Source organism: Sarcophilus harrisii, chromosome 2 (genome assembly GCF_902635505.1).
Source record: "Sarcophilus harrisii chromosome 2, mSarHar1.11, whole genome shotgun sequence".
Taxonomy (NCBI): Eukaryota; Metazoa; Chordata; class Mammalia; order Dasyuromorphia; family Dasyuridae; genus Sarcophilus; species Sarcophilus harrisii.
Window position 1 is genome coordinate 95,507,653 of NC_045427.1, and position 27,189 is coordinate 95,534,841.

General features: G+C 32.3%; 1 long non-coding RNA gene across 1 annotated transcript in view; it reads right to left on the reverse strand.

The window, feature by feature from the left end:
- LOC116421365 overlaps positions 1-27,189 on the reverse strand; it is a 97,534-nt gene that overhangs the window by 38,172 nt on the left and 32,173 nt on the right. The gene's annotated exons all lie outside the window — the stretch shown is intronic.

Here is a 27,189-nt window from a genome sequence, read left to right on the forward strand (position 1 = left end):
CTTATATTAAAAGGTAAGGCTTGTAACTCTTAAGAATTGTCTCATTATTGGAGTAGTTAAAAGCAGTCATAGGTGTGAATTGAATATGAAGGATTGATATATAAATGATATATAATAAAGTAATGATATATAAAAAGTAAAAAAAAAAATAAAACTGAGGGTGAGAAAGGAATATATCGGGACAAAGGGAAGGAAGAAACAGTAAATTAACTCACATAAAAGAGACAAGAAAAAAAAGCTTTTACATTGGAGAAGAAGGGGAGGGAGGTGAAAGGAAAGTGAATGAGCCTTCCTTTATTCAGAATTGGCTCAAAAAAGGAATATAGAAATCTATATTACCCCCATAAGGAAATAGGAGGAAATAAGGAATAGGAGGGAATAAGAGAAGGGTGATAGAAAGAAGGGCAAATTTCGGTGGAGATGCGAGAAGCAAAATACTTTTCGAGGAGGCATAGGATAAAAGGAGATAAGGAGAGGGAGAGAGAGAGAGAGAGAGAGAGAGAGAGAGAGAGAGAGAGAGAGAATTGAATAAATTGAGGGGAAGGGAAAATAGGATGGAGGGAAATGGAGATATTAACTAAGAAAAATTTTGAAGTTTCTCTGATAAAGGCCTCATTTATCAAACATATAGTCAATTTTGTGAAATTTATGTCAAATATATAAAAACAAATATCATTCCTCAACTGATAAATGATCAAAATATATGAACAGTTTTTAGATAATCAAAACTATCTATAGCCATATGAAAAAATGCTGTAATTCACTATTGATTGGAGGTCTATTTCAAACCTATTAGATTGGCTAGTAGGACAGAAAAGGAAAATGACAAATAGTGGAGGGAATGTGGGGAAAATGCTATTGGTGGAGTTATGAAGTGATTCCATCATTCTGTAGAGCAATTTGGAACCATGTACAAAGGACTATAAAACAAAGCATACTCTATGACCTAGCAATACCACCACTAAGTCTATATCCCAAAAGAAGATTTTTTTAAAGGACATATATGTACATAAACATTTATAGCAGATCTTTTCTAGTGACAAAAAAATGGAAGTTGAGGGAATGCCCATCATTGGGGAATTGTTGTACAAACTATGGTATGTGATTATGATGAAATATTATTGTGCTATTGAGAATGATGAGCAGGAGGTTTTCAGTAAACCTGTAAAGATTTACATGAGCTGATGCAAAGTGGAAAGTCACAGCAATATTGAAAGATAATCAGCTGTGAATGACTTAGCTATTATCAGCAATATAATGATCCAAGACAACACTGAAGGACTTAGGATAAAAAAATGCTATACATCCTCTAAGAAAGAACTGAGTGTCAGAATCAGAATGAAACATATCTTTTTTATTTTTCTTGAGGGTTTTTTTTTGATCTATGTTTTTTTTTACAATATGAGTAATATGAAAATGTTTTGCATGACTATGTATATTGAATCTATATCAAATTGTTTACCCTGTCATTAGGGAGTAGGCAAGGGAGGAAAGAAGGAATTTAGAACTCGAAGTTTTAGAAACAGATGTTTGAAAGTGTTTTATATGTAACTAAGGAAAAATAAAATACTAAATTTTTTTTTAAAGAAATGAGGCAAGTTCCCAACTTCAAAATTATCTCTCATACCCCAGAATACTGAAGGAGCCATAATTTCAAAAGCAGATAAAATTTACATTCTGATAGAATTAAGAAATAAGAGATGAATTAATATAATTTATATGAAAAGTAGAACTTCTCTCCAACTATAGTAGTTTCTTCAGATGATTTTAAAATGTGAAAGTACAAAAGGTCAGACTTTGAAGTTAAATTAGAAGAGAAGTTAGGTTTCACTTAAATTATCATAAGTTTTATTTACTGTTGTGTGTGGTCTTTGGCTACATTATTATATTTTTCATGTTAAAGGGGAGAACTGGTTCTGTTGGGCTAAAAAGAAGAAACAAATATCAACCCTGGATGATTAAGTCTATAGCCCTTGCTAAGGACTAAAAGAGGTATGGAGGCTTGGTCAGCAAAGCTATAAGGAGTCCTCAAGAAACTAATTTACACTATAGCCAACTAAGAAAAGCCTAGCTTTACCTTGGAGCCAAGGAGAGGTAAAAATAGAGATAAAGTAAAGGTAGAGGTAGAGGTGGTAAACGTAAAGGTAGAGGTAAGGTAAAGGAAGAGATGTATCTTCAGTATTCTGCTCTGGTCAGAACAAAGTTGGAATATTGAATTCATTTTGGGGCAACATATTTTAGGAAGGACATTCATAAACTGAGGATTATCCAAAGAAAAAAATGATGAAGGATCTTGAGCTTATGCTCCATATATATTAGTTACAGGAGCTAAGGAAATTTCATTTCATTTCATTACTTAATTGGGAAACTCCTTCTAATACTGCAGATCAACACCTTCTCACTGAGAAGATAAATAATTTGCCCAGTGTCAGACAAATAGTGTACAACAAAGATAGTACTCAAACCCAAGTCTTCTGGAACTCCAGGACTAGCTGTCCATCTACCACACATGTCTTAAACATAATGCATGTGGCTTAGTGCAGGAATAAAATCAACACATGATTGGAAAATATCTATCAAAATATATAAAAACATAATAAAACAATGCTAATGTATGGTTTTCTAAACAATATGTGGCCCATGGGGATCTTTATTTTGGTTTAGTAGTCCATGTTTTAATTTTAATTTGATACCATTGTACTACATATAATCTGTGTTCTCTAAAAACAAATATAAACCATTCTTTTTATGTCCTATTGTTGGTATTTTAATAATAGTATTATTATAATTACAAATCTATACAAGCAGCATTCAATCAAAATCCTCAATGATATATTTCCCTTTATGTCTATTTCCTTCTTCTAAATTTCCATTTTCAGAGATTGGTCCCCTGATTCTAAAGACCTAAAGATATCCTTTGGTTTCCAAGGTTTGGGAAAATAGCCAAGGGAGAAGAGAAGTCTGTCAACATTTTAATTTTCTGAGAAATTTTAATAATCAGAGCTTTCCACCAGCAATTTCTTAGATTAAAAAAAAATCAGCTTTATACTCTATCCTCTTGCTAATCACTTCCATTTCCCATGTTTCTTACATATTGTATCATGGTCACTTAAAGACATTTATTTCATTAAACCTTCAACAATGCTGAAGAAACTAAAAAAAAAAACTCCTTTAACAATGCATTGTAAAAATAAACAGGCATTTTATTACAATAAAAAAATCAATAGACTAGCTTTAAACACAGGTTTACTGAAGGGGAGGTCAAAGAACAGAGACATCACCATTGTGGTTTTGTTACTTTGAAGTTCAAGCTATCAAGTCAATGATCAAACTTAGCCAAAAAATAAAAATACAAAAATAAAACAAAATCATCAAAATAAACAGTACATATCATAGATAGAGAGAATCTTTAAGGTCTTCCTTTTTGCAGCAGTAAATAATCCCAAAAGACAGAGGGAAAGAGTTAACTCTATAGATATAAATGATATAGACATAGCTATAGAGATAGAAATTAAGATAGGTAGATTAAATATATGGCTATAAATATAGATTAGTTATAAGTAAGGAGAAAAACCAATGCCAAAATTTGACTAAAGCCATAAAATAAAAAGAATAAAAATTCTGCCCAAAAGTCCATAATCTTGAAAAATAAAACTTTTACTTGGTCTTTGACAAATACATGCAATTTATCTATAGTTTACTTATATATAGTGACTTGATTTTTAAAAATAATAGAAATACTGCAGAAAATAAAGGATTTCTTCCAAAAGGGCTTTCCACTGGTCTATAGATCAGTGGCATGTCAAATTTTTATTTAACTTTATTCAGGAAATAAACACAAAAGAAGAATATACAGCTTGAAAAGTGTGAGTATTACTATATTCAAAATGAGGTCAGAACTTGATTTGTACTTCCCCAGATCATGCAGAAGGAGTTTACCTTTCCCCTAGCTTTACTTTCCAAGTGTAGATCTTTTGATCTTGTTCTTTTCTCTTATATAGATTCTTTCTCTCATTATTACCATTCTATTCCCAAGCCACTTAGTCAGCCCAACTCTTCTGTACTTCTGACTTGAAATTCTTCTGAGATATAAGTTTGAAGGCAATAGATGGTAAGGCGGATAGAGCCCTGGTCCTGAAGTCAGGAGGAAATGAGTTCAACTCCAACCTCAGATACAACACATTAATTGTGTGACCCTGAGCAAGTCACTTAACCCTAAGTACCTGGCAAAACAACAAGAGACATGAGTTTGGAGGCTGAGAGAAAGCAGTATAAAATAGCAAGTTCAGGGCTATTTATTGTCTTCCACTTGCTCAATCCTTCAGAGCAAATCAAAACAGCCTTTACTAAAAAAACAAAAATCAATAAATGTTTATTTTGATCCCAACTTTATATCCAATACCCAGAAGAAAAAATGAAATGATTCCTACTTGTAAAAAGGGACTAATGTTCCAATGGGGTAGAGAAGTACAGAAATTACATATCGATATCATGTATGTATATATATATATATATATATTAGATATTAGCTACACACAAATACATATAAATGCATGCATAATACACATGTATTATGTGTATTGTATGTAGATATATAGATATGATACAGAGAGATATGAAGTGATGCATATAAATATGTACAAAATAGGAATCAAATAATTTGGAAGGAAGGACATGAATATTAGGGAGGTACAAGGAAAGATTTCATGTAGAAGATATTATTTGAGGTAGGTTCTTCGGGATTATTTTGAGTCACTGTATTTATGAGAACAGCTAAATCAGATTTAATTATCATACAATATTATTCCTATTACAATGTTCTCCTGGATATGATGACTTCGCTTTGTATTAGTTCATGTAAGTTTTCCAAGTTTTTCTGAAATCAGCCTGCTTGTTATTTGTTAAATAGTATTCCCTTACTATTACATGCCACAATTTAGTTACATTCCCCATTAATGGGCATTTTCAATTTCTAGTTATTTGTCACCTCAAAACGTTTTGTACAAATCGGTCCTTTTCTCTTTTAAAAAAAATTCTCTTTAGATACAAAACTACTATTGCTAAGTCAAAGGGTATGCACAAGTATATAACTCTTTGGACATACTCAAATTATTCTCCAGAATGGTTGGATAATTCATAACTTTAACAGTATATTAGTGTAACAATCTCTTCACATCTTCTCCAACATCTATCATTTTCTTTTGTCTGACAAATTAGTGAATCTGATAGATATGATGGGTATTTTGAAAGGTTGTTTTAATTTTTATTTTTATAATCAATAGTGATTTAAAGCATTTTCATATTACTATAAATAGCTTTGATTTCTTCATCTGAAAATTATTCATGTTCTTTCACTATTAGGAAATGACATACTCACAAATTTGTTTAAGTTCCCTATATATTTAAGAAATAAAGCATTTATCAGGAACACTGACTATAAAACTTGCTACTCAGCTTTCTACATTCCATGAAATTTTAATTGCATTGATTTTGTTTGCACAAAATATTTTAAATTTAATATAATCAAAATTGTTCATTTTATATCTTGTAATGCTATTTCTTTTTTGGTCATAAATTCTTCCCTTCTCCATAGATCTTACAGATGAAACTATTCCATGCCCTTCTAGTTGGCTTGTGGTATCCCCATTTATTTCTAAATTATGTACCCATTTTGACTATATCTTGATATATAGTGTAAGATGTAGCTCTATACTAATTTTCTGCCATAATATTTTCCATTTTCCAGCAGTTTTTCTCTAATAGTGCATTCTTATCCCAGAAACTGGGATCTTTGAGTTTATCACACATTATTTACTAGTCCTATGGCAATTTTCTACTATAACTTGTATACTTAATATAGTCCACTGATCCACCACATTATTTCTTCACCAATAACAAATAGTTTGAATTATCACTACTTTTAATAGTAGCTTGATATCTGATACATGAGGCTAGATTTGAATTCAAATCTTCCCGACTACATGTCCAGCACTCTCTCTGTCCAGTGTACCACCTCAAATTCTCAAATGTATTTGCAATTTCATCAATTAGGAAGTTCTCTTCAATGATTCATCCATGTCTACATTTCCTGTGCAAATATTTTCTGTGATTCCTCAAGATTGCCACAATTTATTGAAGGCTTTCCTCACTTTCTTCTGGATATTACAAGGAAGCCAATGATGCATTCAATCTGAATAACTGTTATCTCACCCTAGCCAGATCACTAGTCTATCTTCTTTTCAATCACATATTTCTCTGATGACATCCTTTCTTCCTTGTCTTCAATTTTCCTTATTTCTTAGATATTATAGCCTGCTTGAACCCACCTTGTGCCTCTTCATTACCCTCTGGGTAATTCAGATGTTTAATTTTTAAATTTGTTGCATTCCATCCTTGAATGCATATAGAAACTTGGTAGAATATTGGTAGTAAAGATATATTTTTCTAGAAGAAGTTTGGTGTTGCTAAAGGAATTTTGCAATTTTCTGAAGGTAATCCATGACTCTCTTATCTTCCTGCTTAAATCTGAACTCACTTTATGATCTTTTGTATTCTGCAACAGATATATATGCTGATGGATAAGCTCTATATGTTGACCATCTGATTATGTCATAATGTGGGCAGTAGACATTCTTCATATATTCTTTCTTTCCTCCTATATAGATGATTAGAGCCAATCCTTTGTTATGGTTATAGATATATTTCAGGACTCTGAAATGTTATGAGTCTTGATGCACCCAAACAAATGACATTCATAAATCAGTATATCTATAAAATTTCTCTTAATTGTAAATGGAGTAAAAAATACTTCAAGAAAAGAATTAATTCAGTTAATAAACATTTATGAAATAACTACTACATACAACTTGTAGCCAGACTTTTGAGGGAAATCAATGAAGAAAACAAAAGCTTGGTTGGACAGTGCTTCATACTTTGGTTACAAATAAAAAAAAATTACATAGTTCTTTTCCTTATGCATTCCACTTACATTATAATTTATACACATTAAAAGCAGAAAAAATAAATGCAAGATAAATATTAAAGTTGAAGGGGTCACCAAACTAATTTTTAAAGCTAATCAGAGAATCTAAGAGGTGAAGGTGAGGAATTAATGTTTTCCACAAATGTTTGATTATCTGTGCAAAGGCAAGAATATAAAGAACAGATAATAGGATAGCTTGGCTGGATCAAGTATGTGATCAGGAAAGAATATGTGAAATTATATAGAAAATAAAAATATGGGTGGAAGCAAAACTATAAAGGGCCTTAAATACCAGGATGAAGAATTGCTATTTTATTTTAAATATAGTAAAAAAAATTTTAAAGATTTCTAAACTAAGAATAGCACAGACATGTGTGTATTTATCAAAGGGAGCATAGAAAGTGATTTACAAATATAAGATATCATCATTATTTTAATCATTCACTTATTTCATTTATCCTGGTTATTTGCTTCTATATATACTAGTGCGGTCTACATTTATTCCCCAAATGCATATTTTAGGTTCATTCTTAAACAGCATATACATCCTAGTGTTAAATGCAGATTCTGTACTCTGAGGAGGAGTTTGAGAGAAAAAGAGATAGAATAGTATTCCTCAGAAATTTAAGATGTTATTTGAGGAAAGACTATAAATAAGAAATTTCTTTAACATATTTTAAGCTATGAAATGAAGCAGAGAGAGCTTGTTTTCTTATTAAATCAAAAAGAAATTACTCATCCTTGTGAATGCAAATACATGCTTTCCAAATGGTGTGGTCATAACATGGTAATTAGATGACAAACTGTCAGCCAGATACTTCCATTTTTATAAATAATCAAAACTGATCATTATTTTATGAGGAAAAAAACATTTTCATTATTTTTGTATGAATGCACACACTCTCTTCTTTCTAGTCTATTCTGTTCCATTCCTTCTTTTTGCTTTATATCCAAATCTTCTCAACACTATTTTTGATGAAGTCTTCATGTTGTGGCATTTTTTCATATGTTATTTGTTTTTAAGATTTATATATCAATAGGAATATGTCTTATTATTTTGATTATTATATCACCTAAACTCTGCACCTGGAATAAATATACTCTGTCAGCTCAGAAGACCATACCAACATATCTACTTTTTATTTTGTCTGTCATAGGACATAATTAGTTCAAAACAATGACATCTTATGAAAGGGCAGTTTCAGAAAATTTTCACCATATTATCTCCCCAAAAATACACATAAAACCTTCCAAGGGATAAATACACCCTCAAGTGGAATAGTGAACATGCACAGGAATCACAAATGAGAGCATCCATGTGGGGATATATAGGGAAGGGCAACACAATACTCCAATGCTACAGTACCCCTTAAGTTTCTGGTGAAGTCATCAATGATATTCCCTACTGGAAATACTTTTATGTTGGAACCAGATGATAAAATAGTGAATGCTTGGAATTACTCTCTGATAAATGTTTTTTCTCTTCATTTACCCTAATTTATGAGTTCACCTCCTCAGGAATACTTAGCTATTTTAGTTTCACTCCATTGAAGGTGGATAGCATTTTTTCATTACAATGTCTTCTGGATTGTCATTGTATTGTTACAAATAACTAAATTATTCACAATTGATTATCATTTAATTTTAATATTACTGTGTACAATTTTATTCTAGTTCTGCTTGCTTCATTTTATATTGGGTCATATAGATATTCTCATGTAGAGAGCTGAAACTCTGAAAAGGTGCACTTGAATCAGACAGCAGAGCACTTAAAGCTAATTACCTATTCGATGTGAGATAATGATTCTATATACATATATTTAGATGAGATGGTGATGTGATGGCTCTCCTCACCATTGGTGCTTGCTGAATATGTGATGATGAGATAATCATAAGCAAGGATTGGAGGGCTGAGGGAGAGGGTCAGAGTCACTCTGCCAAAGGACAAAGAAGAGAGAGACTTCAGGATCCCTACTCCAGAGTCCAGCATTCATCTTTGGCAAGCTAGATGACAGCTTGCCTGTTTCCTTCACTTCTCCCCCCTAAAGACCAAGAACTTTGACTGATCCTGACTCTGACTGATCCTGAGGCCCTCCGGAGAGCTAGCCTGAACATTATCTTCTCAGCTTTTTGGCTTTTTTTTAAGCATCTTGCTAATAATTTCTTAAAGCACAGTATTCCATTACAACCATATCCCATAGCTTATTTAGCCATTCTCCAATTAATGGGTATCAATTTTCCAGTTTTTTGCCAAAATGAAAAGCTGTTATAGTTTTGTACAAATAGATTCTTTTCTTTTTTCTCTACTTTTTGGAATATAGCCATAGTAGTAGTATAATTAAATTAAAGGGAATGCACATTTTTGCAGCTCTTTGGAAATAGTTGTTTGTTCTACAGAACGTATGCATCAATTCATGATTCCACCAATACTGCATTAGTGTCTCAATTTTCCCACATTCCTTTCAACATATGTCATTTTTCTTTTCTGCCATATTAATTCATTGGATAGGTATGAGTGGTACCACAGGATTGTTTTAATTTGCATTTCTATAATCAGCAGTGATTTAGAACATTTCTTCCTATGACTATGTATAGTTGGATTTCTTTTTCTGAAAATAACTGTTCATATCCTTTGATCATTTATCAACTAAGAAATGACATGTATTCTTAAAAATTTGAGTCAATTCATTATACATTTGAGATTCGAGGCCTTTATCTGAGAAACTTTCTATAAGAAATGTTTACCAGCTCTCTGTTCTTCTATTGTTGGTTGCATTGGTTTTGTTTGTATAAAATCCTTTCACTTTAATGTAATCAAAAATATTCATTTTACATACTGTAATGCACCCTATCCCTTATTTGGTTAAAAATTCTTCCCTTCTTAATGGGAAGACATAATCTGACAGATAAACTTTTCCTTGCTCCTCGAATTTACCTATGATGTTACCCTTTTTTATTTCTTTTTTTTAATAGCTTTTTATTCACAAGTTATATGCATGGGTAATTTTACAGCATTGGCAATTGTCAAACCTTTTGTTCAAATTTTTCCCCTCCTCCCCCCGAGTTATCAATTGTTTCAATTAGTATTGTATTTAATTCTCTAATATTCATTAAGGACACCATCATATAATTTCCAGAATATGATTGTTGCTCTTCATTACCTTTTTATTTTCCTTCAATTACTTTTTCTTATCTTATTGCTATAACCCTCATTTCTTGTACAATGATGGATAATAATAATGTTAATTGGAATCTCTGTTTCACCCTTAATCTAATTGGGAAGGTTTCTGGCTTATCTCCATTAAGGTGATGCTAGCTAATGGTTTTAGATAGATACTACTGTTGAGTCACTTCAGTTGTATCCAATTTTATGACCTCATTTGGAATTTTCTTTTAAAGGTATTGGAGATTTGTCATTTCCTTCTCCAGCTCATTTTGCAGATGAGTAAACTGAGGCATACAAGGTTGAATGAATCACCCAAGGTCATACAAATAGCAAATGTCTGAGGCTGAATTTGAACTAAGGAAAAGATTCTTCCCAAAGCCAAGTCTGATGTTCTCTCTGTTGTGTCACGTACCTGCACCAGATAGATAGAATTTATCATTTTGTGCCTGAATATAGGGTCAGTTTTCATGTCATATGCAGCTGAGGAAAAAGTGTGACACATTTATATATAATTTAAAGTAGCTATCTAATGCCAAAAACAAATATTAGGCATACATCTGACATTTGAATAGCACAGCAAGCCCTTTAAAGTTGTACTCTCTGCAGTAGAGTTTGAATGGTTGCAAGTGTACTTCAAGAAAGGATCTCAATCTCACTACCTCATATTGCCAGATAATCTTCAGAATCTTCCTGAGACAGTTCAAATAGAAGCAATTCACTTTTCTGGCACAGCACTGGTATACTGTCCAGATTTGATAAGCATACAACATGACGTAAGCATAAGGACTTTATAGGCCTCCATTATGGCCAACAGCTTAATATCTCTTCTTTCCTTTATATTCTTTTGAAGATCCCAGTGCTGAGGTAACTCTGACAATGTAAGTATTAACCTCATCATCTGTGTATACATTTCTGGAACAACCAATTAAAACAAAATTGAAAAAGAAATAACTCTACCAGAATCCTTTTTGTGAAAAAAATATAACCCCAATACCAACCAGGGAAAGATTTTTCAAAAGGGCATCTCCTTTGTTTTCAATTCTTTGCTACCTACCACAAAAAAGTAATGCTGGAAATATTTTGAAATATAGGGAGCCTTTCTTTTTGCCAATGAATTCTTTTGCATATGCACAGCAATAGAATCTCTGGATAAAAAGTTTTATATATTAATATAATTCAAAATTGCTTTCCAGAATGATTCTTAACAAATCACAATGACAAAAATAATATATCTTTCTTGCCATGTTCCTCCTCCATTATAATCTTTAACAATTTGCCATATGTGAAATAAAATCCTTAAAAGAGAAATTTGATGTTTTCCCATTTGATCATTCCCCTACTCATCCTAGATGCATTATTTTGTCTGTGCCAAAGCTTCTTAGTTTCAAGTAAAAAAAAGTTATCTATTTTATTTTTGTAATTGTCCTTGGTTTCATGTTTTGTTAAAAAATATATCTCTTACCTATAATCGTGAGAAGTATATGTACTGTCTCTCTTCCATTATTTTTATAGTACAATCTTCATTATTAAGGTCATGTATTCATTTGAAATGTATTATAGAGAGTGATGCAAGTTGTTGATTTAAGCCTATTTTCTGCTAGACTTTTCCAGTTTTTTCAGCAATTTTTACTAGAAATTGTTTGAATAGGTTTAAAATTCATTGAAACTCAGCATTTAGAAGGCTTCTGAATAGTTTAGAATATTGCTCCCAGCTTTTTTTTTTGAGTGCCTACATGAGAATTTTCCTAGGTGACATATCATTTTTAGTAATAAAAGTTTAGTTTTTAAATGTCTTACTAATCTAATTTGATATGATTAAATTGTCATTTTTACCTTGTGATGCAACTGACAAAGAATTTAATCTAAAACAAAAATTAAGAAAAATCTGAGTCCTAATTTCCTCATGTTCACTTCTTTGCAAGAATCCTTTTAAAACATTTGTCCATTTTGTAAGGGTTAGTTTATCTAAAATTAGATAGTGTGACTCAAATATGAACCTAACTGATTATGCCCTCTGTGATTTATAAATCTAACTCTTTCATCTGGGTATTTTTTTACCATATATAACCCATGACCATCCTGAAATACAAACCCCCCCAAAAAAATACCAGAACTAATTTCCATGTTAAATATGGGTGAAACTTAATTTTTCTTATTTTAAAATTTTAAAATAAGTAGATGTTCTTATATTGTCTTCACACACCTTAATGGATTATCTTGTGTCTTCTCAGGCATATGTGTCCCACATTTTCAAGACCATTGGATGGATAAACTACAGGTCTTGTAGTATAATAAAGGGTAATTTTTTTTTACATTATTGTCATATAATATGCAGATGTCACTGTGGAAAGCAAAGTTGGTTGGCTAGTAAGTCATTCTTCCAATTAGGGAAAAGGATCACATATATTTCATTCCATTTGATTGACTAGTAATGAGGTATTCATTTCTTATATATCCCTCTGTTTCCTTCTATTCTCTTAAGTTACAGAGATGTTTTGTCTAAGGGCCCAAAGCCATCCTCTCCTCCCCTCCTTCTGAAAACTTAGTAATCAACAATAATATTTAGCAAAGGCTCTATAATCAATAGGTTAAAATGAACCACAAATTCAGTTTAAAGTATAATTTGGATAAATTTCTAGAAATAGTAATAAAATCACATAATAGATTATTGTAGACATAAATTCAAATGGAGCTTACCTGCCAAACCCATTGAATTCTATGAATACAAATAGCTAGAAAATTCTCTGATTATCTTATCTGGACACAAAAAGATTTACCAAAAGTGTTTTAAGTGAAGAGAAACAGAATTTTTAAAAGAGCAATTTTAAATAATAAGGAAACCAAGTACTATTGAAGAGGAAGAGGAAGAGGAGTTGGAGTTAGAAATCTTTACAAAGCTTCCATGCAGTTCTCCCAGAAAAATGGGCACTTCCTTACAAATAAAGCCAAAGCTGAGATAAACCATCAATAGTTCCACCTTTAATCTACAGTCCCAATTGCCTTAACAGTGTTTTGGCTCCCCTACAACTAATCCAAGCACACCACCTTTGTCTTCCTCTCCTGCTGCACTCTCTCCATCATCTTTCAACATTTCCAGCAGATCTTATAATCCTTTCCTGCTGTCCTAGTCTTACTATAGCTCTTTCTCTCTTAGGACTGAATAGAAGAGCAAAAATATCAAGAATCGGAATTCTCAGGGAAGATTTAAACTACTTCCGTCAACCTCAGGGAATTTCATTTCAACCTGTCCAAGCATCTGTTAATTTGAAAAATGATTCTGAAAAATATCTCAGGCAGTTTTGGAAACAGACTGTAATATGGGTATCAAAGTAAATTTCAATTTGAAGCATGAGAAAAATATTTGAAAACATTCTCAATTGTTGATGATGGCAGTACCCACAAGGTAGAAATGAGATAACATATGTAAAGTGCTTTGCAAACCTTAAAATACTATACACATTTTAGCTATTATTATTACCTACAAGTTCCTTGGTGATATTATAAGGGGATAGATTATTTCAATATATTCAACTTTCTATCATTTTTTGAAAGATTGATTGATGATCTCTTCATGTCAGTTGCAAACTAAGAGTAGCTATGACAAGTAAAACACTTCTCAAAGTAAAATACATAAGGCTTCTATCTGTGGGCCACAGATGAGTCTCCTCAAACCTAGTGATGTATTTGTTCATTAAGTATTCAATCATGAGCTACACATTATGGTAGATACAAAAGCAAGGTTATACATAATGACTGCCAAAAGTAGGCTCAAAATCTAGTGGGAGAGATGTTAATATAGACAAAATGCTTATTAAATAAGTTCCAAGGTATGTGGAAATGAATACATAACAAGATTATATGTCTAGAACCAGAACTGACTTATACAAATTCCTAAGACTCAATTGTTAAACTTTCAATTTAGATTGAAATTTGAATTTCAATTTCAATTAATATTCAATTACATTTCAACTAAAAATTTATTCAATTAATAAATTAAATTTCAATTGAAATTGAAATTTAGATTTCAGAAATCAGCAAAGCTCCAAATCAAAGATTATTTTGTTGTATTGTTTATTTGTAGACTCAAGAAAGTTAAAGAGAAGATATTTATAATACAGATTAATATAGATGTTAATAATAATGCAAGTTGCATGTACCTTTATCTTTTGGAGAATTAATTTGCACACCTCTACCTTTAAGGAATCTTACAGCCCAAGCATTTTACAGGTGTGAAATTAAATTTCATTAAGTTAAATGACACACACAAAGTCACACAGAAAGTAGTCCAGCCAGAATCTCAAACTAGGTCATTTGACTCCAATTCTGGTTCTCTTTCCAATATTCTAAGTTATGCCATCTAAAAATGTCTACTTTTTTAGAGCATTGATACTAGACTGGCTACAATATAAATGTAATGAGACACATTGGAACATGTGCATACTCCTTGAGATTGCTCAGATGATCTCTATGTGAAAGACAGCATTCCTCTCAGCTCAATCCTAAATTCTTGATGGCCATTCTTCTAACAGAATTGAAAAATCCACTCCCTGTGCCCCAAAATAGACAAGGATAAACAAAAAGGCCAAGAAGTCCTGGGTTCTCAGAGGTCATATGACATCCTGGACAGAAGCCCCAGAGATTTTTTTTCCTTTACAAATTAGTCTCTAAGGAGGCATAATAAATTAAAGATATCACATTCTTCCATAAGTGAATGCAGCAACAGAGAAATAAAGAAGTTGCTAAAGATTTCAAAAGGCCTTTCTGAATCACTACAAAGCCAAAGAGCCTCTTCATCCCAAAAGATGGATGACCAAAATGAAGTACCAAATGTCACTTATGCTCTGGCCTCCAAGGCATTTGCCTTTCATGACATCCCCATTCTCCCAGAAGCATTTCCCTGCTATCCTCCATAGAAATGCGTCTTGAGCAAGCTTACTTGATTTACAGCTGTGTTAATAAACTTCATTATATCCAGAAAAAAACATTTCATCCCTTGTCTCTGTTATTGCATAAATGTACCTATATTTAGAATGTACTCCCAAATCATCTCTCCTCACAGAATTCCATTAATCCATTCGCAGTACTATTAGGACCCCATCTCCCCCAAAGGTCTTTTCTGTTATTAGCTCTCCTTGTTGAAATAATTGTATTATTCTGATTATATGTTGCATTTTACATGTATACTTCTTGGATATTGTCCAACCTCTATGAGGACTTTTTCATTTTTTTTAATGTAGTGCCTACCACAGACTTTGTGTATTATAGGTGATTAATCAGTATTGACATGAAATTTGTTGGCTCTTCTGTCATACCAAAGCAGTCTGCCTTTGAAAAAAAAAATTAATTGTTTTTATTTTGTTTGTCTTTTGTTTTTGTTAAAAGATGCAATGTGATAGTGAGAGCACAGATTGGGAATTGCTTTTTCTAAGATGCATTTTCAAAACCCCCTATGACTTCTAAGCACTTAACATGCTGCAACATACTTTCCAAGAAGCTCTTCCTTCCTATAGTGATTTGGGATCAGCTGTTCTTCATTCAATGTTGCTCTGGGCTCACTGAAATTCATACACATTAAGGGTCTAGAGATTGTGGAAACTTTAGTACTGCCAACTATTTTTTTGGCTATGTAAGGAATATTATAAGGATACCCTTGTGTATTGAGAGCTACAAGAGAGGAGAAAAGTCTGAGAATACGAAATGTCTTAACAGAAAACAAAACACCAAAATAGTTGCATTTTAAAAATATATGAGGAGACTGGCAAACAACATAAGCCCAGCTGAGTAGCTCATTACATTTTATGGATACTCCATCTAAAGCCTTTAAATTTAACACTTAAAAAGACACTGGGGAAGAAGATAATGTTCAATTTTGGTACATTAAACCTGTTGTTTATGTTTCACTGAGTGACTCCTCCAAATTTTCAGCTGTAGCTGCTTAAAAGTAGAGGTGCTAATGTTGAGCTGTGAGGAAATAGCACTTCAATTCACTTCTGTCTCTGAATAAAACAACCATTCAAAATATTTTAAAGGAAGTGTACTGGGGTTAAAAATACATATTTTAAGAAGTTGACCCCCATACAACAACATGCAAGAACACATCTGGATACAAATAGTGTAAAAATACAAGTTATATGGATAAAGCATGATTAGAATGCACATCTACTTCTAAAAATTAGAATGACAAAATTTGATTCTTAAAGCACTGTATGTTCTAAATTACTAGAATACTTTAAACCTCATAATGCTCTTTCATTACAACCCTCCTAGGAAGTTGGTGATGTAGACATGATTACATCCATTTTACACATAAGGAAATTGAGGTTCTGAGAATTTAAATGATTTGCCTATGCATATACTGAAAGTATATGAGATAGGACTTGAACTCTTTGTTTCCTAACACTAAACCCAATACTTTATCTACTATGCTATGGTGCCTTTCTCTCTTACTTCTATGACCCATTTCCTCTGAATATACCAAAGCTTTTAATGTGAATGCCTTCATTTATCCTTTATATTTTTTGGGGGGAAAGGTCTATTGCGATATTCATTCATGCATTGAGGACTTATTAGTGCCCTTTTTCTCCTTATGCTGAGAGCTGGGGAAGATACAAGATTTATACAACTCATAGTTCTTTCCCTTGGGAAGTTTAAAATCAAGAAGGAGCACAAAATACAAAAAGACAACTACAAATGCACATTATAATGTAACTGAACGAAAGCGCCAACAAAAATTCAAAAAAAATTCTATGTAAGCTACAAAGCAGAAGGTTATTAAGTGAGAGGACGAAGAAACAATTTAGACAGTCTTTTAGATTTTCTTTAGACAATCTTTAGACAATCTATGAAGAAGAATATGAAGCATTTAGGAACAAAGGATGAAAAGGTTTATATGTCAGGCAAAAGAGCTGTCAATTAGCAGGCAATCAGGTGAAGTGTCTACTATGTGTTACATATTGTGTTAAGTATATCTTATAAATAATATCTAATTTCACTTTCATAACTACCCTGTAAAATAGGTACAATTATGATTTTCACTTTATAGTTGGGGAAATTGAAGCAGACAGAGGTAAGAGACTTGCCCAGGATCACACAGCCAGTAAGTATCTGTGGCTGTTTTTTTTTATTTTTAAGTCTTAATGATTCCTTTTACTTTAAAAGTAAATGATACTTTTAAGTCTTAATGATTCTTCTCTATTCACTGAGTCATCCTACAGCCAATAGGCAGCCACTGAAAAGTCTTTGAAAAGGAATGATATAACACTTAGATTATGGAAGTCAGAGAATGGATTCTCTTGCTTTAGTCAGTTTGGATATCAAGCAATAAATAAATATTTATCAGACATCTACTATGTCCCAGGCACTGTACTAAGCAATCAATAAAGGTTTGTGCTCAATCGGTGAGGGTGAAAGTGGAGATAAATGCACAAATAGTAGATGTTGCAGAGATGAAATTAATGGGCCTTAGTAAATGATTGAAAATGGGAAGTGAAAGAAGTAGAATTAAAAACAAAAGCAGCAACAAGATGAAGAATGATGCAGAAAGTCCATTGCCTCTAAGATAGTTTGGCAATTAAAGTCCCTCACAATCTACGTCTATTTTATATTATTGTACACACTCAATGTTTTATGTCTTTGTAGTCCAAGTGACCTTAATATATCTAGTAATTAATAAATGCTTATTGGATAGAATTGGATTTGGATTGAATTGGAAGAAAAAGAAACCCAGAATTTCAGAAAAGATTATTGAGTTATATAATAAATTTAGGAACTAGGACCAAGAAGACTCTTGATTCTATTATGAGGGCTTTTCCCCATATTAGAATCACTAATATCTACAAGGAATGGCAACTCATTGTTCTGCGTCTTCCATCTATACACATGGAAAAAACTACTTGATGGAGTATTTAAAACAGAATTACTTGGCACTGGGCTACAGCACTATGCCAATAAGTTAAACACAATTCTCCATTCTGGAAGCTCATTGTTTAAAAAAGAATTACTTTCTCACTAACAACTTTTTAGAATCATTTGGACTAATTTTCTTTTTTGAGGCAATCTTGGGTATGTGTATTTGCCTAGGGTCACACAACTAGTAAATATCTGAGGCTGATTTTGAATTAAGATCCCATTGACTCCAGGGCCTCCAGGATTCCCACTTTACCATCTAGTTCCCCCCAAACTATTTAATTTAAACATATTTTCTGCCCATCACTCATGATCATTGTATCATATAAAAAATAAATTTTGTTGACAATAGTAAAATAGTTATTATTTATAAATGTTGGTAGATATAATATTATACAGATACTGTAGTATTATACAGTATCTAGAGAACTGATCTCTAAGCCAGAAAGCCCTGGGTTCAAGTTCTATCATTAACATATAATTACCTTATCCTGGGCAAGTCACTTCAGCCTTCTATTAACCAGACTTTCTATTAGCCAGAAGCTTAAGATTCTAAGCTTCAGAGAAAGTACTGAACTAAACTGATACATAAATTATCTACCTTATCCTCAAATATTATAACAACTTTTAGTCACTCCTTCTAAGTTTTCATTAGAATGCTGATTTTCTTTTCCTCTTTTGTATAAGTAGCATGAATTTTATTCCTCTGTTTCTTGTTTTAACTTTGTACAATTTCATTAAATTCTTTCATTTTATATTTAAATTCATTTTCATTTAAATTCATAGTCAACTTGTATTGAAAAACTTAGAAAATCATATATTTATAATTAAAAGGAACCTTGCAGACCATCCTCCTGATTTTATAAATGACAACTAAATTTATTTACAAATGAAAGTGAGGTACCAAGAGCTTGGAACTTAACTCGGTTTCATTAAGCTATAGGGACAGAAGACAAATTGGAATCCAGGTCCACTAATGCCAAAACCAATGTTGTTTCCGTGGTGATATGCTACCTCCTAATAGTTTCCCTCTTGAGTACATTATTATTACATTAATATAATCATAATTTAATTAGCCCCCTTTTATTATTGACCCTTTAGATATACTTTCGTGTAATTTAGCATTTTTTGAATTTTGGGGGGAAGAAATTAGCTCCAATACTCAAATGAATGTTTTAATTGATTCACAGTTTCCCTTTAAAGATGACAATCACATCTCATTCATACCTGTCTAAACTGCGTGACTCTCATTTGTGTTTCCATAAAAAGATTTCCACCAAAGTTTTATCTAGCATATTGGAGGCCTTCCTTGTTTTCTTCTGACATTCTAGCTTTGCATCGGCTCTTTAATGTTACCAGAGGAGCACCCCATCTTTTTTCCATATAATGTTATGGAAATTTATTTTCAATATTATTTTCAGAGTATATTCCCAATAATTTAATTATTGAGTAAAAGAATATGACACAGAACCCTTTTTTTATGGATCTTAAGAAATCATCATCCAAAGAGATTCTACAACTTTGCAAGTATACTAGCAGTACATTAGAATATCTGCTTCTCCACAATCCAGTCTTCACTGACTTCTATAAATCATATCATACCCCCTAAATATTATTATAATAATTTTATTAGATGTCCTGATTTTTCAAGTTGTTATAAAAATTAATTCTTAATATCTATGTTAATACAGGTTTAAAACTCTTATTAAGTCATTAAGCAATGATTTAACTAGTTAATTGTCAGCTTAGCTAACTGGGTAGTGATGAAATGGAAATCAATCAGTTCCAAAAAATCTCATCAAACTAGATCCAATCTCATTCAAGATTTTATTCCTCCCATCACCAAACATTGTTTTTACTTTAATGATGAGTGATTTGTTGGTCAGGCCTCCCATTTGAACAAAAATCTGTTTAATTCATCTTTAGATGATTTGTGAGCTGTCTTTGAATCTTGCCTCTTAAAATAGTCTTTGTGAAGAATCAGTTGAGATGAATATCAACACTTCTCCTGCCATCTGCATAAGGCTAATTATATACACTTTGTTATTTGTCACTATAAGATATTTCAGAATGAAATGTGTGAACCATCTGCCAACAACTTTATTCACATTCCTCAGAAAGATGACAAGGAAAGAGCCTTATCCTTTCCTCTCTTGCCCTCCCCCACAACCAAGTACCAGAAAACACAAAAATATAATGTGTGTATGCATTTGAATAATAACCTGTTTGGATGCATATAGTTTTATGGTGTTAGCATGGATTAAGTATAGGATATTTTCAGAAGGATGTTCCTGAACATATTTGAGTTGGTAACTCAGCATTGCTTTCCAGCTCTTGGTAGTACTGACCTAAAACTCAGCCTAATTCTCCAAGGGTCAGACTCAAGAGCTTTGGACATCATTTACATGATTGGTGGGTCAAAAAGAACAAAGAATCCACATGCTTAGATAAGTTCCAATTGTCTATTTGATTATGCAAATGCATGGTTGCATGATCCACAAATTTCTCATCTTACAATTTATGCACAAAGGCAAAAGCAGCTTTTGTGTCTTTAAATGCAGGTGCACAATTATTCCCGCTGGGGACAGAGAGTCATTTTGCAGTGATTTGGGGGTGATGATTGAGCAATTACAAATATGTATTCTAATTTTACTTCACCCAAGGCCCATCCTCTGTTAGCAAATAGATAGGCATCTTTTTGACAAGAATAAAAAGCTGCAGAAGAAAAGAGAAAGAGAGCTAAGTAATTTAGGTTGCCAGAAGCAGAGACTGACCAGTGATTACTTGTTTAAACATTTTTTCCTTAAGTGTAACAATGGCTAGCCATTTAATATAATAGTTAGATAAAGTCGAAAATTAAGCACATCTTCACTGTTGCGTGCTTTGCTTTCTACTAGTAGTAATTGTATAGATTGCCTATAAATTTCAAAGAAAATCTGAATTTAACTTCATTTGTGAAGCATACAATTTTCATCCCTACTTGCCAGAATCCTACTTTGGATGTGTAGGAACAGGAAGCAAAGAGAGGAAGAACAATTTTTGAAACCTAAAATGCTTTACTTTTTGCTTTATAAATTGATGTTTTTTATCTTCCACCACCACTCCCAACACCCTACTGAAGATTAGAACTCATTTTAGGGAAGGTACTGTGACTTGATTCATCTTTTTCATTTCCACTGCCTTGCCCACAATAAGCACAAAATAATTTCTTTTTGAAATTGAATCTGTTGAATTTCCAAGCATCTAAATTTCTCTCAAGGAAGAAAAGGCTGAACTTGAATCCTTTTCATCTTTATATGATTTCTCCACGTAGGATTAGAAGTCAGATGACTTTAGCCAAGAAACAGGACTGTGCTTTCTTCTCATGACCTACTATGATTGCATGGATCCTAAGCTTACATTTTAAATATAACTTATGGTGAAATTTGATTTTAATTAGAATTGGCCTTCAAAATAAAATAAAAATTTTCAAAATTGAAACAACTTAATAATTGAATAACTTTAAGCCTTTGAAAATAGATACTTTTACAAATTGAAAAATAGTAAATAAATAGGCACATATTCTCATTCACAGCATATTTAGATTTATAAAATTGTTTTATGCATTATTTTTTATAAATTATTTCATTTGATTTTCCAAATAATCCTGTGAGGTCATAAATGACCTGAAATGATAAAACTGTGCCTTCCTATCTAAGAGTTACTAGGATAGAACTCAGTCTTCTTAATATTGTTCTAATTCTTCCTAATATTCTATAGGCATTCTCTTCCTTGCACTATAACAGCCCAGGATTTTACTGGAAAATCTTTGCTTCCACTGAAATAGCATCTCTTTGTTATGTGAGGCAGTGTTATCCTAGGAAATAGTAATGACTCTTAAGTAAGAAACCCTGGGTCCAAATCTTTCTTCTACTGTTCAATTTTAATGTGATATTGACAGGTCACTTACTCTATTCAGTTTCTTTAAGTTACATTGGGGAAGAGATTATTGTGCAAGAAACTTTAAAAGGCTCTTCCAGCTGTATATCTGTAATTATGTGATTTTCATGAATTGTAAAAACAATAGTTTATAGATAGATAAACATTCACAAGGGTATCCCACAGGTCTTAACATACTTCTTATAGACATCCTATCTATATTTCCATATATTTAATATTATATTTTTATGTACATATACATATTTGGATATATATGTGTCTGCGTATGTGTCCACATTTCCCATGGGCAACATTCTACTGATGGACCTTTCTCCAAACTTAGCTAGACTGATACTCAGTTAATATCCTACAATGTGGATTTACACCCAAAGCCTTTCCAGTCTGGTAAAACTTGCCAAAACTTATATGTAATAATGCAACTTTCAAAAAAACAGGATCACCTTTGTAACACAAAAAAGCTTCAGAAGAGGTACTCCAGGGAAGAGATACATTCATATTCACATGCATGCATACATACATTATATATACACATGTGCATAGTAAGATATAAATATGTGAATGACAAGTAAGACCCTGTCCAATTATACATAACCATTTGTCACTACAAATCAACTCAAGTGTCAACATTCTTTCACTCTCAGAATTTAACTTGAATGGATATGAAAGGTATATAAAAGACACAATGGAAATTTGTTTTGCTTGACTGTGCATATTTCTTACCATTCTTTGTCTTTTTTTCTCTCTTCTAGAGGAAGTTTGGATAAGGGAAAAAAATAAAAGCTTGTCCATTAAAAAGGAAAAATATAGAAATCGGAACAGAAGAATCAGTTTTTATAAAAGAAACTGAATGCTCTAAAATTACATTGATCAAGCTTGGACACATAGAAGATAAAATGAAAAAGCTCCTCCCCTCCTTAATTGAAAATATGAGGGACCATATCTGTGGGAAAATGCTTTATCATCAGAAATCATAACATGTTGATTAGTTTTGCTGAACTGCTTTCCTCTCCTGTTTTGTTTTTTGTTATGACAGCTGTCTCTTTGGAAGAGAAAGGGAGGAGAGTTAATATAAGCAAAGGCAGGTTGTATAAAACAAAAGACAGCAAAAGGAATTTATTATAATAGAAAAATCATATAAAGGCATATGAATTTATTTCACCTTGGACAGAGCTTCAGGGATGCACCACATGCAAAGCAAATATACTTTTGATGTATATGGTATGACTGGAAGGGGTCCCAAAGCCTTCTTAATCCCAAACATTCCCCACATATAGTGTTCCAAAAAGAAAACTTTCCTATCAGATAGTCTTTTGGGTGAAGGAGCTAATAAGCTCAATTAAAATGAAAATCTCTTAGCCAGATATGAATGAAGCTGTTAGTCCAAAAACCATTAGACCCTCTTTACAAAATGGAGGGTACTCAGATCAGTTTAGTTTTTCTATAACAATAATACTGCCTGGTTGAAAAAAATTCAAAGCTCTCAATTTTTTTTCTTTTTATTGCATGCAATTAAAGAAGGCTTAAGTTATTTATGTTCTAATTTTCTTGCATCTCTCTCTACAAACCTTAGGGAATAAGGGAGGCACGAATGATAGCATCTATGGTTATGAGAAACCATGATGTAATAGTATCGCCTTCATTTTTCCTGTGTTCATTGTCATTTCAGTACTTAGCATGATTGGGGAACACAGGAAAAACACAGACCCTTTATAATCCAAGACTAAGTGTAAAGGTCCCACAGTTATAAAATATAATGAGATATGGTTATATATTTCAGATTGAGCAGAAGAATGAGAAGAAGGGCTGCTGGGATGAGAAAGAAGACAACATATACTTTTCCTAGGTGGCACACACTTCAAATGAAATTTACTTTTCTAAGTACAATTACTTTTGAAGCACATTTCTAAATTAGTTTCAACAGCACATTTGCACTCAGAGACAGCAGGTTCTGAAATGAGGATATAAAGAGTAAGCATTTTCTATTATACACTAGGGATTTAAGGAAGTATTTTTTTTCAATAGCAAATTTATCATGGAAGCTATGTTCCCAAATGCACAATTCTTACATGTGCAATTTAGAAAATTACCAGGATAAACATTGTAAGGGAGAAAGATGTTAAAAAGCAATGACATGGCGTTCACCAACCACTATATCATCTTTCTTTCTCTGACAGGCCCCTGGTCTCCCCAGTTTCCTTTCAGAGATGACTAGACTGCATTGTTTTAAAATGCAAAAAGGTACAAAAGGATCCAGAAAACAATACTGAAGGCTTATCACAATAAAAATGAGAGCAAACTAGGGAACAAAGTTCTTCAGTAAAAGGGCTGGAAAAAAAGACATGGATTTTGAAAATGAAAATGTTCTGAATGGAAAAGGAAACCTGCAAATGGATGTGTGTACAAATACATGTATGTGCACATATACATATTATCTATTAATTGATATATGTATGTATGTAAAATTTTGAGGATGATTTAAATGCAAAAGAAAAAAAATATGGGATGGGGGTAATAATCACCCAGGTAATAACATTGCAAGTTGTTGTGTCCCATATTAAAGTCAAGAAACATTTCTTGAATAGTTCACTGGAGTTAGATATTTTTACTCTGTTCCTTCAGCCCACTCTTCCATGTTGTTCAGAACAAATAACTGAACTTTTCAGAGATAATTAATGAGGAAACCTTTAAGGCATCCAAACAGCATAATATTGCCACAGGTCTGATATTACCTCCTCCACAAACAGTGGTATGAGGTATAAATGCTTTATTTCTTAATCACAAAGACTATTTTTCCAAAAAGTTTGAGGTCAGAAGGAAAAAAAAAAGTAGGAGTAAACATCCCTTAACAATTTTTGCACAAATCAATTCCTAACTTTTTTTTTTAACAGTAAATTCTAAATTGTCTGCCCCAAGGCAGAATATACAAGCTATAATTCAATTTAATAAGCATTTTATAAATAGTGGCTATGCCAGGATATGGAAATATAAAAACAAAATGCCAAACCATCCCTATCCTTATGGTTAGATGACTTTATCCAGCAAAGGTTAGCAGTATCCTTATGGAATCAGAAAATCCCAATTATGGAAGAACTCAAGGTATGAGCAGCAATTGGTCAGGATTCATGGTTTACATAGGAGATCTAAGGTAATCCCAATAAACTCTGGATAGAAAATGTCATCTGCATCCAGAAAAAGAACTATGGAAATTGAATGTAAATCAAAATATGCTATGTTCACTTCATTTTTCTGGGTTTTTTTTTTCTCTCCCATGTTTTTTCTCTTTTGTTCTGATTTTTGTCTCCCAACATAATTCATAAAGAAATGTATACTAAAATTAATTAATTGATTGATTGATTAGAAAACAGCAATAAACTTTACATAGGAGGGAAATGAAGCTAGAATAGGAATAATAGACTGAAAGAAGAGGAAGGGATAGAGTGACTGAAAGATGGTAGTGATAATAAGGCATAGATTTAGGAGACAGGAAGCACCTGGATACATGAAATGATAGGAGTATATGGGAAAATAGTGGAAATTCAAAGTTGTGAATCATAGAGATAGAGCACTTATGTGTAGTGCTAAAATAAAGAGTCTTGATTTTTCTAGTGTGTGACTTTGGTGACCAAACTGCTCTCAGCAACCATCTACTGGGCTTGAATCTTCAGTGTTTAACTAACAAAATTCAGCATTCCTGCAGGCTAAAATTGCAGTAATTAACATTCTTTTGACTATCTTTCTAGAAAAGTAGCAAATTCTTTGAAGGTATCTAAGGATGCTAAGAGATTAAGGTAAAGGAGTGCATTCCAGGTATCAGAAACCACTTGTGTAAGGCATGGAAAAAGGAAACGCAATGCTTTCTACAGGTGTTTTCTATGGAACTAGTTTGATTAGAATTGAGAGCATGTAAATGAGAATGTTATGAAATAATGCTGGAAAGGTAGCAGCATCTTTTAGGTTATAAAAACTCAAAGTAATTGCCCATAACTTGGTGAAGCACTAAACAAATTATGGTAGAGAAATGTAATAGCATATTATAGAGTTGTGAGAAATGACTATTAGGAAGAATGTAAAGGAACATGAGAACACTTAAATAAACTGATGTAAAGTTGGCATACATAGAAAAATATATACAAAATGAATATAAATATATACATATAAAAATTGAAACTGAATTCTAATTCATTAAAACTGAATTATAATGATCAAACAGCTCTGGAGAAGATTTAAGAAAATGCAGCTCTCCTTCCTCTTGCACAAAGGTGTAAGTTTTATGATGCCTTTTTTTACCTCTTTATTTTAAAATCTTTGTTACAAGAAATGATGTCTTTAATAGAGAAGGGAAGACATTAAAGCAATATAACAGCAAAACAAATTAATTTCAAAAGAAGATTGAACCAGTTAAGTCCAAATCATGGTGTGATGGAGTCTAAGTACTAGGTTGAAGAGTTTATGCTTATTTTATCCTGGCGGCATCAGGATATTGAAGACTTTGATGGGGATAGTGTGTGACCTGTGATGTGGTCAGATCCATGTTTTAGAAAATACATTTAGAAGGTGTTTGAAGGATAAAACTGAGAGATGAAAGAATGAAGACTAGCCAAGAAGTAGTGCAAAGATAAATTTCTGCTTTTTAGAGTCTCAGTAAAGAGAACTGAAACTGATAGGGAAGTAAATAAGAAAAATAAATAAATGAAAGAATGACATAAAGAAATGAATGATAAGGTAACTAGTTGACTTGTGAATTAGTTGACTTGATTGTTACACATATATTCTTATATGTACATAATGTATTATAAAATTATATATACACATTGTATATACATAGATTTAGAATATAAACACATATCTATATAACTATCACATATATAAAAACATTCATATATGGGGGCAGCTAGGTGGCTCAGTGGATAGAGCACCAGTCCTGCAGTCAGGAGGACCTGAGTTCAAATATGACCTCAGACACTTAACACTTCCTAGCTGTGTGATCTTGTGATAGAAAGAGAGAAATAAAAAAAGAGAGAAGAAAGAGAAAGAAAGAAAGACATGCATATATGTTTGTTTGTATGCATGCAATTTGTGGCCCAAGCTCCTAATATTACACACTGCCTCTGCCTAGAACTGAAAAGGACAAAGGAAAGAAAACCAAATTCCAAGCCCATTTCTCAGAGCCATGGAACTTAATGGGGAAAGAGGAACA